Genomic DNA, 16965 nt, shown 5'->3' with positions numbered 1-16965 from the left:
AGTGTCAGCAGCTCTCACATCTTGGAGGGGATAGAAGAGACCCATTGATGTTTGATTATTATTTTTTGTGTGAAGGAGCAGCAGATGAAGCTTTGCTCCAATGCTGCAGCCACCTAGGTAATTATTTTTGACCTAAAAAAACATAGCATGTAATTAAATGTAATATACTCAAACATACCACACATTAGCAAAACATAAACTTTTTTTAATATGAACAAAATTTTTGAAAAAAACATCAACAAACAGTAACTTTTAAAGAAATAACATTAGCACTTTTATTCTACGAAAAATCAAGACATTAGAAAAACTATAAATTGTGGTACGATGGACCAAAATTGTCACCTTCAGTGGAAGGAATGGGGGAAGGTGTGGGTTGGACACTTTCACGTGTGGCCATTGCAGGGGTAGGAAATGGATAGGGCATGGGGGGATTTGCGCTTTGTGTGTTGTTGCCATACTCATCACAATATGGCCTATAACGAGGGGAATAGTAGGGGTGGGTTCTGGGTGGCGGGGGATTGTAATAGTTAGGGAAGGGTACAGATGGGGGTGGTGGTGGGGCAAACGCTGGAGAGGGGGCACTGGTGGCAGGCTGGTGGGCTATATTTGCCTCAAGCATATCTATAATGTTTTTCATAACATATGCCTGGCGCTCCTGCGGGATTTTTTTGAGCATTGCTGCCACCATAATACCAAATCCGCTTTCCGCACTCTCCATTTCAGTTAACTTTGTATTCATCCGCTCCATCAGTGACGCAAAACGTTCCAAGTTGTTCTGTAGTCTAATCGGTCTTCCCGATCTTCCATGGAGAGCGGGACGGTCTGGTTCCTGTCTGCCCTCAGGTTCCTCGACCTCAGCCATGCTGAGATTGGCCGCCTGGGAATCCTCAACTGTTTCAATAGAGTTTAGGCCAGGACTCTGTATTAAGGACGGAGAAGGTGCCCCTTCCTCTCCGCTGGGAGCAGTGGCCGCCGCAGCACATTGGGCCGATGTACCTGGCTGTTCCAGGTGCGGCATACTGGATTGTGTTCTGCATGAAAGATAGAATACAATTATTATAACCTTATCCAACTGTATAGTATCACTGTCCTAATATGAAAGATATTATCTTACGCTCTAAGATCCATGAACGGCCTCAGGAATTCCATCTCCTCCGCATGGATATAGGGTGCTACTCTTTTCCCCCCGGAACCACTTCGTTGGTTTAATATTTTTTTTAAGTAGCGATTGTAGCAATCGCGGAGCCCCTTCCACCTGGTTTGTAAGATGGTCACTGCAAAACATAAACAGGAACATAATCAATTCTTTTGTTTTTCAGATACCTTGCAACAGGTCATTCAATTGTAAGTCTACATTATGAGTTCATGGCTGGCAAGTCGACTATCAGCTATATCATCCGAGACACCTGCAAAGTTTTATGGGACGTGCTTAACACCATGGTGATGAAGAGGCCGACACCTGAAACATGGCGTGATATAGCAAATAAATTTTGGAGTAGGTGCAATTTTCCCAATTGCATTGGAGCTATCGATGGGAAGCATATACGTGTACAAAAGCCTGTGGGTAGCGGGAGTATGTACTTTAACTATAAAAAATATTGCTCCTTTGTACTGCTCGCCGTTACAGATTCCAACTACTGTTTCACATATGTAGACATTGGATCCTATGGAGGTAGCTGTGATGCAAGGATTTTTGGAAATTCATCCTTTGGTGAAAGACTACGGGAGAATCTACTTGGTATTCCTGAAAATTGCCCCCTTCCTGGCACAGCTGAACCTGCGCTACCCTATGTGTTTGTTGCGGATGAGGCCTTTGCATTGGGTGAACACATGATGAGGCCTTACTCTAGTAGGAACCTGTCCACTCCTAAAAGGATTTTCAACTACCGGTTAACAAGGGCAAGAAGGGTGGTTGAATGTAGTTTTGGAATTCTAGCCAATAAATGGCGCTTTCTACATACTACAATAAGCTTAAACATTGAAAATGCTATAACTGCTGTAAAAGCAGCATGCGTGCTGCACAATTTTGTCAGAGTCAGGGACGGATATTGTTTTGAGGATTCTCTACAACACGATATGGAAAGTGCACGCATCAGTGCTACAAGGGGATCCACTGATGGTGCCACAGTGCGCGATCAATTTAGATCCTATTTCAATTCACCGGATGGTGAATTGCCGTGGCAGATGGACGCCATTTCATAATCAAATTCATAAATATTTTTACACAAATGTTTTGATTTCATATCAAGTATCTTTTTGGGAATTTTTGAGTACGGTTGTTAACATGTGCTGATATGGATTATTGTTTTGTAATTAAAGTTGTCTGATATGTTTTTTGTTATTTGTTATTATATGTTCAATAAATTTCATATGTTAAAATTAGGTTGAAATTACTTTTGATGTGGTTATATTGTTCAATCATTATTGTAATAAAATTATCATAGTGCTACACATCAGTGATAGACTTCCCAATGTTGCTCCGTAATCTTGCCCTAGAGTTAATAGGCACCATTATGAACCCCAAGTGCCATGTGACCTGTAATGAGCGCCATGTAAAATGTTACATGTGGCACGTCCCGTGGCACCCGTGGCAGGTCCCGTGGCACCCGTGGCACGTCACGTGTCACCCGTGGCACGTCCCGTGGCACCCGTGGCACGTCCCGTGGCACCCGTGGCACGTCACGTGGCACCCGTGGCACGTCCCGTGGCACCCGTGGCACGTCCCGTGGCACCCGTGGCACGTCACGTGGCACCCGTGGCACGTCCCGTGGCACCCGTGGCAGGTCACGTGGCACCCGTGGCACGTTCCGTGGCACCCGTTGCACGTCCCGTGGCACCCGTGGCACGTCCCGTGGCACCCGTGGCACGTCCCGTGGCACCCGTGGCACGTCACGTGGCACCCGTGGCAGGTCACGTGGCACCCGTGGCACGTCCCGTGGCACCCGTGGCACGTCCCGTGGCACCCGTGGCACGTCCCGTGGCACCCGTGGCACGTCACGTGGCACGTCCCGTGGCACGTCCCGTGGCACCCGTGGCACGTCCCGTGGCACCCGTGGCACGTCCCGTGGCACCCGTGGCACGTCCCGTGTCACCCGTGGCACGTCACGTGGCACCCGTGGCAGGTCACGTGGCACCCGTGGCACGTCCCGTGGCACCCGTGGCACGTCACGTGGCACCCGTGGCACGTCACGTGGCACCCGTGGCACGTCCCGTGGCACCCGTGGCACGTCCCGTGGCAGGTCACGTGGCACCCGTGGCACGTCCCGTGGCACCCGTGGCACGTCCCGTGGCACCCGTGGCACGTCCCGTGGCACGTCACGTGGCACCCGTGGCAGGTCACGTGGCACCCGTGGCACGTCACGTGGCACCCGTGGCACGTCCCGTGGCACCCGTGGCAGGTCACGTGGCACCCGTGGCACGTCCCGTGGCACCCGTGGCACGTCCCGTGGCACCAGTGGCACGTCCCGTGTCACCCGTGGCACGTCACGTGGCACCCGTGGCACGTCACGTGGCACCCGTGGCACGTCCCGTGGCACCCGTGGCACGTCCCGTGGCACCCGTGGCACGTCACGTGGCACCCGTGGCACGTCCCGTGGCACCCGTGGCAGGTCACGTGGCACCCGTGGCACGTTCCGTGGCACCCGTTGCACGTCCCGTGGCACGTCCCGTGGCACCCGTGGCACGTCCCGTGGCACCCGTGGCACGTCACGTGGCACCCGTGGCAGGTCACGTGGCACCCGTGGCACGTCCCGTGGCACCCGTGGCACGTCCCGTGGCACCCGTGGCACGTCCCGTGGCACCCGTGGCACGTCACGTGGCACGTCCCGTGGCACGTCCCGTGGCACCCGTGGCACGTCCCGTGGCACCCGTGGCAGGTCACGTGGCACCCGTGGCACGTCCCGTGGCACCCGTGGCACGTCCCGTGGCACCAGTGGCACGTCCCGTGTCACCCGTGGCACGTCACGTGGCACCCGTGGCACGTCCCGTGGCACCCGTGGCAGGTCACGTGGCACCCGTGGCACGTCCCGTGGCACCCGTGGCACGTCACGTGGCACCCGTGGCACGTCCCGTGGCACCCGTGGCACGTCACGTGGCACCCGTGGCACGTCCCGTGTCACCCGTGGCACGTCACGTGTCACACGTGGCACGTCACGTGGCACCCGTGGCACGTCACGTGGCACCCGTGGCAGGTCCCGTGGCACTTCCCGTGGCACCCGTGGCACTTCCCGTGGCAGGTCACGTGGCACCCGTGGCACGTCCCGTGGCACCCGTGGCACGTCACGTGGCACCCGTGGCACGTCACGTGGCACCCGTGGCACGTCCCGTGGCACCCGTGGCACGTCCCGTGGCAGGTCACGTGGCACCCGTGGCACGTCCCGTGGCACCCGTGGCACGTCCCGTGGCACCCGTGGCACGTCCCGTGGCACCCGTGGCAGGTCACGTGGCACCCGTGGCACGTCCCGTGGCACCCGTGGCACGTCACGTGGCACCCGTGGCACGTCCCGTGGCACCCGTGGCACGTCCCGTGGCACCCGTGGCAGGTCACGTGGCACCCGTGGCACGTCCCGTGGCACCCGTGGCACGTCCCGTGGCACCAGTGGCACGTCCCGTGTCACCCGTGGCACGTCACGTGGCACCCGTGGCACGTCCCGTGGCACCCGTGGCAGGTCACGTGGCACCCGTGGCACCCGTGGCACGTCACGTGGCACCCGTGGCACGTCCCGTGGCACCCGTGGCACGTCACGTGTCACCCGTGGCACGTCCCGTGGCACCCGTGGCACGTCACGTGTCACACGTGGCACGTCACGTGGCACCCGTGGCACCCGTGGCATGTCCCGTGGCACGTCCCGTGGCACTTCCCGTGGCACCCGTGGCACTTCCCGTGGAAGGTCCCGTGGCACGTCCCGTGGCAGCCGTGGCAGGTCACGTGGCAGCCGTGGCACGTCACGTGGCACATCAATTTGGTATTGAAACAATGCTTTTTTGAAGCAAAAACGTGGGGAATACAGTTCAGACACTATTAGAACAGTCAATTCATCTAATGTTCATGTAATTGGAGCTTTTGTTGCTCTGGTGTGATATTTTTGATGGCAGGGGGATCTAGGGAGAGGAACCAAGGACTGTTGTGAAAGGGGGCATTTATGCACCGATTCCCTGTGCAAAAGAAGACCTACAAGACCTAAATTGAACTACAAGAATCATGCATAGTGAAGGAGAAAAGAAATATAAACTTACTTTTTGCAGAGCGGTCGGCCTGTGACAAGACATCCCAGTCTTCGAAAGAGAGTCTGCAGATTTCCAGCCAGGCACTCTCTCTCTTTTGGATTAGCTGGTACGCTTTGTCTGTCTTTGCGTACAGACACCTTCTCTCCCTAACAAGGCGTATGAGGGACTCATTGTCCACTGGTTCTCTCCTGTTCATAGCAGACATTTTGCAGGACTGAGCTCTTGGTCTTTGTGAGTTGAAGATGGTCTGTGTGAGTTGAAGATAAGGGGGAAAACGAAACTAATGTGTATGGAAAGGAGGGGCTGCCTGCAGTGGGGGCTGGGTGACTTCCTGTCAAGTAGCTTGCAAGTAGCCTACAGATGAACAGGAGAGGCGACTTACATTGACATGAATGGGTACAAGTCGCCTAGAAGTCGTTTCCAAGTAGTACAGGAACCTTTTTTAAAAGTCGGAGCTACTGCAGTAGTGTATATTAAGACAGCTCCATTGACTATCATTGGTTTTAATGCAGCGCGACCTCGAGGCGACTTGGGGCGACCTAGACCGACCTGAAGTCGGATCGCAGTCGCCCGCAGTGTGAACCGGCCCTAAGTGTTCACTCTCACTTCAAAATATAATCATCATAATATAGTGCAGTGCAACTAGCAACAATGTAACAAATACTCAAAGAAATATAAATATGTATCAATGTGTTCTAAGGGTCCGTTCACACAGGGGCAACTTGGGATCCGACTTCAAGTCGCCCCAAGTCGCCTCAGGTCGGACAACAAGAAGAACTCAATGTAAGTCAATGACAGCCGTCTTAATGGACACTACTGAAGTCGTTCCGACTTCAGAAAAGGTTCCTGTACTACTTCTATCCGACTTCTAGGCGACTTGCATCCATTGAATTCAATGCAAGTTGCCTCCAAGTCGGATCACAGTACATACTGAGGCGACTTAACAGGAAAGTAAATTTACATACAGCCAGCCCCCTTCTTCTCAAACACAGCCAGCCCCTTCCTGCTCCACACAGAATACCTTCAATTTTTGACTTGTGCTCTGTGATTTCCCTGTTCTGTTCATAACTTTTTTTAAATGTCAAACAGAGCCAGGGATAGTAATACCAGGGAGGTGGTAGATAATGAGGCCTTGATAAGGTATATTAGGGCTAGAAAATGCCTATATGACAAGCAAGATCCAAGTTACAAGGATCATCTAAAGAGGGACCATGCCTGGCTGGAAATCTGTCGGCTATTCTTCCCAGATTGGGATCTATTGTCAGAGACCGACCACAGTGACAAATGTAAGTTAAACATTTTTATATTTCTCTCTGTTATCTTCGACTTGTCATGATGTTTGTATTTCCATATTTATCCGTGCAGAATAGGTACCTGCCAGAAGTTGCGTATTGTCCACTTGCCACGACTCCTGCCACAAGTTGCATATTGTCCACTTGCCACGACTTCTGCCACAAGTTGCATATTGTCCACTTGCCACGACTCCTGCCACAAGTTGTGTATTGTCCACTTGCCACAACACCTGCCAGGATTGCCACATGACCCGCCACATGTGCCACGTGACCCGCCACGAGTGCCACGTGACCCGCCACGTGTGCCACGTGACCCGCCACGTGTGCCACGGGATGTGCCACGGGATGTGCCACGAGTGCCACGTGACCCGCCACGTGTGCCACGGGATGTGCCACGTGACTCGCCACGAGTGCCACGTGACCCGCCACATGTGCCACATGACGTGTCACGTGTGCCACGTGACCCGCCACGAGTGCCACGTGACCCGCCACATGTGCCACGTGATGTGCCACGTGACCCGCCACGTGTGCCACGGGATGTGCCACGTGACTCGCCACGAGTGCCACGTGACCCGCCACATGTGCCACATGACGTGTCACGTGTGCCACGTGACCCGCCACGAGTGCCACGTGACCCGCCACATGTGCCACGTGATGTGCCACGTGTGCCACGTGACCCGCCACGTGACCCGCCACATGTGCCACGTGATGTGCCACGTGACCCGCCACGTGTGCCACGTGACCCGCCACGTGTGCCACGTGACGTGCCACGTGTGCCACGTGACGTGCCACGTTACCCGCCACGTGTGCCACGTGACCCGCCACGTGTGCCACGTGACCCGCCACGAGTGCCACGTGACCGTCACATGTGCCACGTGATGTGCCACGAGTGCCATGTGATGTGCCACGTGATGTGCCACGAGTGCCACGGGATGTGCCACGAGTGCCACGTGATGTGCCACGAGTGCCATGTGACTAGCCACAAGTTATGAATTGTTCACCTGCCACGTCACTGTCCACATGTTGCTTTATCAAATCTAGCAATATATGTGGCAAATTCCAATTATACTTCAGATAACAGCAATGCTAGTGGTGCATTGATTGGATCAAGGGATCATTAATTAGGGTATTTAAATGTTCTATGAATCATTGCAAGCAATTACAATTGTTTCAAATATTTTTTAATAGTTCATCATCATTTTTAATTAACTATATAACCATAGCCAAAGTAATTCTTACAAAATGTTCATGTCAAAATTTACAATAAAAGACATTAACTATAACAGAACATATCGTGATATAATTGTAAAATCAATACCTGCAGGCTCTAGAGAACTGTACAGAAAAAACAACTGAACATAATAGCAATAAAGTTATGAAATGGCGTCCATTTGCCATTCTATTTCGCCAGCCGGTGAAACAAAGTATGATGTAAATTGATTGCGCACAGTTGCACCATCACTGGATCCCCTCGTAGCAGTGATGTGTGCACTTTCCAGGTTGTGCATGAGTGAATCCTCAAAACAATAACCATCACGTATTCGAATATAATTGTGCAGCACACATGCTGCTTTAACAGCAGTAATTGCATTTTCTATGTGCAAGGCTATTGGTGTATGTAAAAAACGCCATTTATTGGCAAGAATGCCAAAACTGCACTCAACCACCCTTCTTGCCCTTGTTAAACGATAATTGAAAATCTTCTTCTCAGTAGTGAGGTTCCTATTGGAATATGGCCTCATAATGTGTTCTCCCAAGGCAAAAGCCTCATCCGCAACAAACACATAGGGTAGCGGGGGTTCAGTTGTGCCTGGAAGTGGACAGTTTACAGGAAGATCGAGTTGATCCTCTCGTAGCCTTTGACCGAAGGAGGAATTCGCAAAAATACGAGCATCGCAGGTACTTCCATAGGATCCTATATCTATGTAGGTGAAACAGTAATTTGAATCCGCCACGGCAAAGAGTACAAAGGAGCAATATTTTTTATAATTAAAGAACATACTTCCGCTTCCAATAGGCTTAATGACACACACGTGCTTCCCATCAATAGCTCCAATACAATTGGGGAAATTGCACCGACTCCAATATAGATTAGCAATATCCCGCCAATTCTCCTGTGTAGGTCTCTTCATAACTATGTTGTTCAGAACGTCCCATAAAATTTGGCAGGTTTCACGGATAATATAGCTTATTGTTGACTTGCCCACCATGAACTCGAAATGAAGGCTTACTATAGAGTGACCGGTTGCCAGGTATCTAAAAGAAAAAATACATAAATTATTATGTTTCTGCTTATATTTTGCAGTGTCCATTTTACAAACCAGATGGAAGGGTTTGAGGGACTGTTTCAAACGCCACCTTCGTAGACTGCATGAGGGCAGAAGTGGCTCTGGAAGTAGGCGTTTTGTGCCATATGTACATGCAGAGGAGCTGCAGTTCCTGTTGCCTTTCATGGAACCAAGAGAGTAAGATAACATCTTTCATATTTCACAAGTGATATACTATAACGTTCTATATAGAAATTGTGCTAAAATTTGTATTATATGTTTTATGCAGAACACAGTCAAGTTGGGGTGATGGACAGCGGGCATGTCGAGAGGCAGCATCTGCATCAGGAGCAACTCTGTGTATGGCAGCACATCAGCCACTTGAGGCAGCTGAAGAAGATAATATTTTAGCGCCTTCTCCCCAGCTTGAGATGCAAGTAGCGCCTTCTCCCCAGCTTGAGATGCAAGTAGCGCCTTCTCCCCAGCTTGAGATGCAAGTAGCGCCTTCTCCCCAGCTTGAGCTGCAAGTAGCGCCTTCTCCCCAGCTTGAGCTGCAAGACATCCAGGTGTCCCAAATCGACCTGCCAGATGTGGAGCAGCCCCAGGTGGAGCAACCACCAACCCAAAGGCCTCCGTTGCCACGATCCAGCCGGCCTGTAGGGGGAAGGGGAGCCCAAACAATGGAGCGTTTCGCCACCCTCATGGAAAAATTAGATAGGAAGTTAGATGCCCTTGAAAATGAGGAGAGTGCTTTTGGAGTGATGGTGGCCTCAATGCTAAAAAGAGTAGCAGAGGACCGGAAACATGCAGTGAAAAAAGAAATCATGGACATCTTAGAGGCGAACATGACAAGTCAAAATGCCAGCGGCCAAAGAGTATTTTTTGAAAACACACCATTGCCATCAGGCCCTTATTATGATGTTCCCAACCCTCCACCACCCCGTACCCACCCCTACTACCCCCCTCGCTTCCGTCCATACACGGATGAATATGGCAATGCTGTCAATTCTTCAAATGCCCCGATCCCCTATCCGTCACCATCCCCGATTCCTGCTACCCTTGGTGCACCAGCCAATTCCTTTATGATGCCATCCACACCATCCCCAAGGCCTTCCACCAGCTCCAATCTGACCTACCACCAGTTATGATTTGATTGTTTTATTGTTTAAAGTTTGTTCTATTTTTTTTTCAACTTGTTTACGTTTGTCTTGTTTTTCCTGTTTGAAGAATTACAATTTTTTTTGGTGATTAAAATGTTTAGAACCTACTGTTTTCTAAATCTAAAAATATATTTGGAAAGATAGTGTTATTAATATTCCAAAAAATTTGAGCTTTTAAAATGATTGTTTTGTTTGTGTGCTACATTTGGAAATCGGTATTACACAATATGTTTTACAAAAAATAGAATTAACATAGGTGGATGCAACATTGCAGCGATGCAACATCGGTCTGTCTATGGCTCGTTTCTCTACATTCCATGAGCTGAGAGCTGCTGACTGTCAGTCATCAGCTCTCCTGCTCTGCTCCTCTACGCTCAATTAGAGCGCTGAGCTGTGAGGGGTGGAGAGTGTCTTGCTGAGAGGCTGGGACTGCCATCAGTCAAGACAGTTGCACTCATTTGACCCGTAGGAGAAGAGTGGACAAATGAGCACAGTTTGGACTTTATTAATGTGGAAAATATGGTACTAATGTGCATATAAAATACTTTACCTTAGTGTAATAATAAGTCTTTCAGTGCTTGAGATACTCCTCCTGTATGATGTATTCTGTCGCTGAAGATGGATGTCAACCAGACCAAGCAATTCGTCAAAACTGCAATACAAAACCAAAAAAAAATGTAATTTACAATATTCAAAATCACAAATCTAAACCAATGGTAGCTACACACACACAAACACACACACACACACACACATTGCCGCTTAGCCAACCATATGCAAATATGCGGCCTCACACACACCAGGGTTTCTGCTGGGGGAAGGTGATGTGGCAAGTGGACAATACTCAACTTTGATGCCGAAAAGTGCACGTGGCACATGTGGCATTTCATGTGGCACATGTGGCATTTCACGTGGCACATGTGGCGGGTCACGTGGCACGTCATGTGGCTCACGTGGAACATGTGGTGGGTCACGTAGCACATCACGTGGCTCATGTGGTGGGTCACGTGGCTCACGTGGCACATAACGTGGCACATGTGGCACATCACGTGGCGGGTCACGTGACACACGTGGCGGGTCACGTGGCACTCGTGGCACATCACGTGGCACATGTGGCGGGTCACATGGCACTCGTGGCGGGTCACGTGGCACACGTGGCGGGTCACGTGGCAGGTCACGTGGCACATCACGTGGCACATGTGGCGGGTCACATGGCAAGTCACGTGGCTCATGTGGCGGGTCACGTGGCTCATGTGGCATGTCATGTGGCTCACGTGGCATGTCACGTGGCTCAAGTGGCACGTCGCGTGGATCATGTGGCGAGACACGTGGCAAGTGGACAATGCACAACTTGTGGCAGGTGACGTGGCAAGTGGACAATGCACAACTTGTGGCAGGTGACGTGGCAAGTGGACAATGACATGCAGCATATGTACTTGCCTTGCGATGGACATCCGTGTATAGTTTAAAAACTTGTCCTCAAAACTACGCAAGTTCTCATACATAGCCCAGAACTGCCCTCTGTTAGGTCTATTGACAATGAGTGGATGGATCCAGTAGCGACGTCTTCTTCTCATCCTCATCCTTCGCTTCCTTTCTTCCTCTTCCTCTTCCATCAACACTGCCAACCCAGCAGTTATGACAGCTGACATTAAATAATGCAAGGAGAGCATTTTGGACACAGCACCGGGAAACAGGGAACAAGGAACAGAACAAGAACAAGAATTATGTCACAAGAGCAGATAAGCTCTAATTGGCCACTTGTACAGTATCCCTTTGCTGGAGGCGACTTGTAAGTCGCCCCAAGTCGCGTTGAAGTCATCACAAGTCGTGTTGAAGTCGTCCCAAGTCGCGCTGTGATCTAAACTCAAGTCGTGTCCAAGTTGCCTCACTCAAGTCGCCTACAAGTCGTGTTGCCCCTGTGTGAACGGACCCTAAAAGAAAAATAATTTTGCTACAATAAGAAAAAATGGATTTAATCAAAATAAATAGCTCAAAAGTTCATTCTGCTAATAGGTGTGAAGTAATAGACTATGATATTCTACATCCGTGTTACAAAGTAAAGGTGCTTATCAATAGTGATCCTCCACCAGTGAATGGATGGCCACTCAACTTATACTTAGACCCTGTTTCACCAGTGGGTCTAAGCAAGCAGTCCCCTAATGAGGGTAATATCAGATGAATGCCCCTGGTCACCTCTTAAATCTCCAACACCTCCTGTCAGTGCTGCATGCTCTCAATCAGCAGTATATGAAAATCAACTAAAAGGAAATCTAGTGCTCTGTCAGAATATTTAATGTCTGGTAAAATCAAGCTAGCACACTCACATAAAAGGCACTCAGCTATGCCAGTGCTTCAAACAGGTAATCAGTTCCTAAAGTGCTTCAGCATAAGTGGTGATGACCACAGGAAGAAAAACTGAGGGTCTGGCTCCTATTCCCAGACGTGAGTCATCCTGGGTGTGGACTTCATCAGTGGGTAGAGCCTATCCATCCGTTCACCACTTATAATGGTTAGACCCATCCTATCTGGCCATTCAAATCTGCTGTTAATGATTTAAGTAGTGGGAGGGATCACTCACTGGATCTCCTCACCCCTGTCAGCCGGGACAACAAGTATAAAGGGACACCATTCTTCGCCACAGCCATAGATATACTATAGTCAAAATTTGGTGCCTAGAACCACTATATAATACACTAATCCGCCATATTTCTTTGAGTATTTGCTACATTGTTGCTATTTGCACTGAACTATATTATTTTGATTATATATTTTAGATATATTATATATTTTTTTCCTCTCAGCAAAAATAGCATAAAACAGCAAAGAGGTCACATCAGTTCATGATTGTAGGGTGTGTGTGTTTGTAAGGCTCAGAAACAGATCTTATCCTATTTATTTTACCTAATATTGTAAGCCGTGAAAAATAGCCTGATGGGCTTTTATTCATAAAGTTCCACTGCTACCTAACAAATGCTGCCATTGTTCTGTTTTTGATTCTTTATTCATATCTACACATAGCATCATAATTTATATTTATTTGTTAATGCATTGCCGACACTTTGTATAAGTGTATACGATAAACAAAATCATTTTTAATTTGTTATTTAATACTGATGTTCCTTCTATAATGAACCCTCATTAACATATGGGTTAATATGAATAATGAAGGCTTGTGAACACATATTACAGACCCATCTAAATTGCACATGTATTTAAAAACAATATGCTCTGTTGTTTTTATACATATAAACTAGATAAATCTGTACAATATGTTCACTTCTAAGAACACAATATTATGTTTCCCTTGTTAAGTCATTATGAAACATCTACACTTCTAATGACTTACCAACAACTGATTAGGAAAGCAATACAGAATAATTAGAGTAATCTGACAGATCAACAAATGTTGTTTTTGATTAATTAACAAGAATGCACTATGCAATTACTAATGAAGTTCTTAAAAAAAAGATCAATGTTTGAGCCTATAACGTTTAATTTTGAGGAGAACTTCTAAGAAATCCTCCAACAACCTCTTCAATTCTAAACTAACATTTTTTAAAGTTACATTTTTCAAAGTTTCAGAATAATGCATGCATTCTAAATGTAAGACCACCTTTGTTGGAAGAGAGATCATTAAAAATATCTAAAGCCAAACCTTTTTTGCATTTTGGTACATAAAAAGTGCAGTGCTTGGAAAAAAAAAACAATTACACAGTGTTCAAATGTACACATTAAGAAAACCAATGTGTATAAGTGTTATACTACTATACAAAAATAGCCCATAGATAATCTTTAGTGATAACAGTTCAAATAGTGACAACAATCCTCAGTGATGTGTTTAGTCCTATCTGTACACTTCAACAGATATTCACAAACCTGCCCCTCTACCAATCCAAATGCACCCACCAGAAAGCAATACTGCACATATTATAGGCAGCAATCTGGGCTCAAAAAAAAGCATCATCCAAGATCAATGAATCCTACTGAGCAATCCCTTTAAGGAAATGACAGCAACTAGACTATTCCAACAGTGAAAACAGCAAGCGAATGGCAGAACTGAAAATGGGATAAGTGCTACCCAAAAATAAAAGATTATATATATATGTATTGTACAGAACGCCAAAGTTGGGTCCTGGACAGGTGCTATGTAGCACCTATATTTGGATTCTGGTAGGCCTCAGGGGGTCACCCAAAAATGGGTGACAAATTCCGGGAATAGTTTTAGGAGAGGACTAACTCGCGGTCCTCTCTATATTAAGAGAGATAGTTGGGACCCGGAATTTGGGAGGCTCTGAAGTGACATTTGGGTGGGAAAGAGCCTCCCTCCTTGACCACAGGGATTCAGCCCACAGGGGGTTAATGGCCTCCAAGAAGACAGCCCTTAAGACAGGAAGTAGTAGAGAGGTGGTGGGGAAGAGGAGAAGGAGATGAACACCTGTCTGAGGAGCTGTCTGGCTGTGTTGCTGTCTTGCTGTTTTGCTGCTTTGGAGGCTGCAAAAGATCTCTGTAAGGACTCTAAAAACTTTTGGGTGAAGACCTGACTACAGAACTGTAGGTGCTTTCTTTTCTTATTATTTGAGCTGAAGATAAGCGGACTTTAATTTACGTTTTTGTATGCTGAAGAAAAGCCTTATTTTTGATTTAATTATAAATAAAAGTATTTTGGTTTCACCTTATACCGGTTTATGCACTTGGTCCCGCGGAGCTAGTATCCCCAAACTTTACAGTATATATATATATATATATATATATATATATATATATATATATATATATATATCTTTTATTTTTGGGTAGCACTTATCCCATTTTCAGTTCTGCCATTCGCTTGCCTTGCCTTGAAAAAGTATCCATACCCCTGCTGCTTTTCTGATTAATGTTCTCCTTGCCCAGCCTGTCAATTTAGGTGGATGGTCACATCTTGGTAGGTTTATAGTTGTGCCACACTCTTTCCATTTTCGGATGATGGATTGAACAATGTATAACCTAATCCTGCTTTAACCACTTGACCACTGGGCACTTAAACACCCTTAATAACCAGACCAATTTTCAGCTTTCGGTGCTCTCGCATTTTGAATGACAATTACTCAGTCATGCAACACTGGACCTATATGAAATTTTTGTCCTTTTTTTCACACAAATAGAGCTTTCTTTTGGTGGTATTTAATCACCGCTGGGTTTTTTTTTTTTTGTGCTATAAAAGAAAAAATACCGAAAATTCTGTAAAAAAACGAATTTTTCTTTGTTTCTGTTAGAAAATTTAGCAGATTAGACATTTTTTCTTCATAAATTTTGGCCAAAATTTATACTACTACATATCTTTGGTAAAAATAAGTACAAATTGGTGGATATTATTTGGTCTTTGTGAAAGTTATAGAGTCCACAAGCTATGGTGCCAATATCTGAAAATTGATCACACCTGAAGGACTGACGGCCTATTTCAATTCTTGAGACCCTAACATGCCAGAAAAGTACAAATACCCCCCAAATGACCCCTTTTTGGAAAGAAGACATTCCAAGGTATTTAGTAAGAGGCATGATGAGTTTTTTGAAGTTGTCATTTTTTCCCACAATTCTTTGCAAAATCAAGATTCTTTTTACTTTTTTTTTTTTTTTTCACAAAATTGTCATATTATCAGGTTATTTCTCACACACAGCATATGCATACCACAAATTACACCCCAAAACACATTCTGCTATTACTCCCGAGTATGGTGATACCACATGTGTGAGACTTTTACACAGCGTGGCCACATACAGAGGCCCAACATGCAGGGAGCGCCATCAGGCGTTCTGGAGCACCCAGGACAATTCTGACATTTCTCTCCTACATGTAAAAATCATCATTTATTTGCTAGAAAATTACATAGAACTCCAAAACATTATATATGTTTTTTTAGCAAACACCCTGGAGAATACAATGGTGGTCGTTGCAACTTTTTATCTCGCACGGTATTTGCGCAGTAATTTTTCGAATGCTTTTTTTTGGAAAAAAAACTGTTTTGTGCTTAAAAAAAAAAAAAACACAGTAAAGTTAGCCCAATTTTTGCATAATGTGAAAGATGAAGTTACGCTGAGTAAATAGATACCTAATATGTCACTCTTCAAAATTGCACACGCTCGTGGAATGGCGGCAAACGTCGCTACTTAAAAATCCCCATAGGCGACGATTTACATTTTTTTTACTGGTTATATGTTTTGAGTTACAGAGGAGGTCTAGGGCTAGAATTATTTCTCTCGCTCTAACGTTCGCAGCGATACCTCACATGTGTGGTTTGAACACTGTTTTCATATGTGGGCGGGACTTACGCATGCGTTCGCTTCTGCATGCGAGCACATGGGGACAGGGGCGCTTTAAAAAAAACATTTTTTTTTTATTGTTCATTTTACTTTATTTATTTTAGTTTGACATTTTTTTCCCCAAAAATAATTTTTTTGATCACTTTTATTCCTATTACAAGGAATGTAAACATCCCTTGTAATAGGAATATGGCATGACAGGTCCTCTTTACAGTGAGATGTGGGGTCAATAAGACCCACATCTCACCTCTAAGCTGGGAAGCCTGAAAAAAAAAAAGATTCTGGCTTTGATCGTATTAGCGATTCGGTAGAAGCACCGGAGGGCGGCGGGAGATGTCTATGGCTGGGTATTGCAGGGTATCACCGACTATGGCTGGGTATCTCAGAGCATGGTGTTGCAGAGTACTGCGTTGCAGAGCATTGCAGGGTATTGGCGGGTGTTGCAGAGCATTGCAGAGTGTTGCAGGGTATTGGCGGGTGTTGCAGAGCATTGCAGAGTGTTGCAGGGTATCGGCGGGGGTTGCAGAGCATTGCAGAGTGTTGCAGGGTATCGGCGGGGGTTGCAGAGCATTGCAGAGTGTTGCAGGGTATCGGCGGGGGTTGCAGAGCATTGCAGAGTGTTGCAGGGTATTGGCGGGTGTTGCAGAGTGTTGCAGGGTATTGCAGGGCGTTGCGGAGTGTTGCAGGGCATTGCGGAGTGTTGCAGGGCATTGCGGA

General features: G+C 47.2%; 1 long non-coding RNA gene across 1 annotated transcript; it reads right to left on the bottom strand.

The window, feature by feature from the left end:
* Positions 1 to 250: 250 nt before the first annotated feature.
* Positions 251 to 1321, bottom strand: LOC143963448 (uncharacterized). The gene is made up of 2 exons (XR_013270964.1): positions 1115 to 1321; positions 251 to 1031 (listed from the first exon to the last, which is right to left on the bottom strand). It is a non-coding gene; the product is annotated as an uncharacterized LOC143963448 (long non-coding RNA).
* Between the last annotated feature and the right edge of the window lie 15644 nt (positions 1322 to 16965).

Source organism: Lithobates pipiens, unplaced genomic scaffold (genome assembly GCF_037356315.1).
Source record: "Lithobates pipiens isolate NorthernLeopardFrog02 unplaced genomic scaffold, aLitPip1_a1.2 Scaffold_8, whole genome shotgun sequence".
Taxonomy (NCBI): Eukaryota; Metazoa; Chordata; class Amphibia; order Anura; family Ranidae; genus Lithobates; species Lithobates pipiens.
Note: the sequence above shows the minus strand (reverse complement) of the source record. Positions and strands in the feature narration are given on the sequence as shown.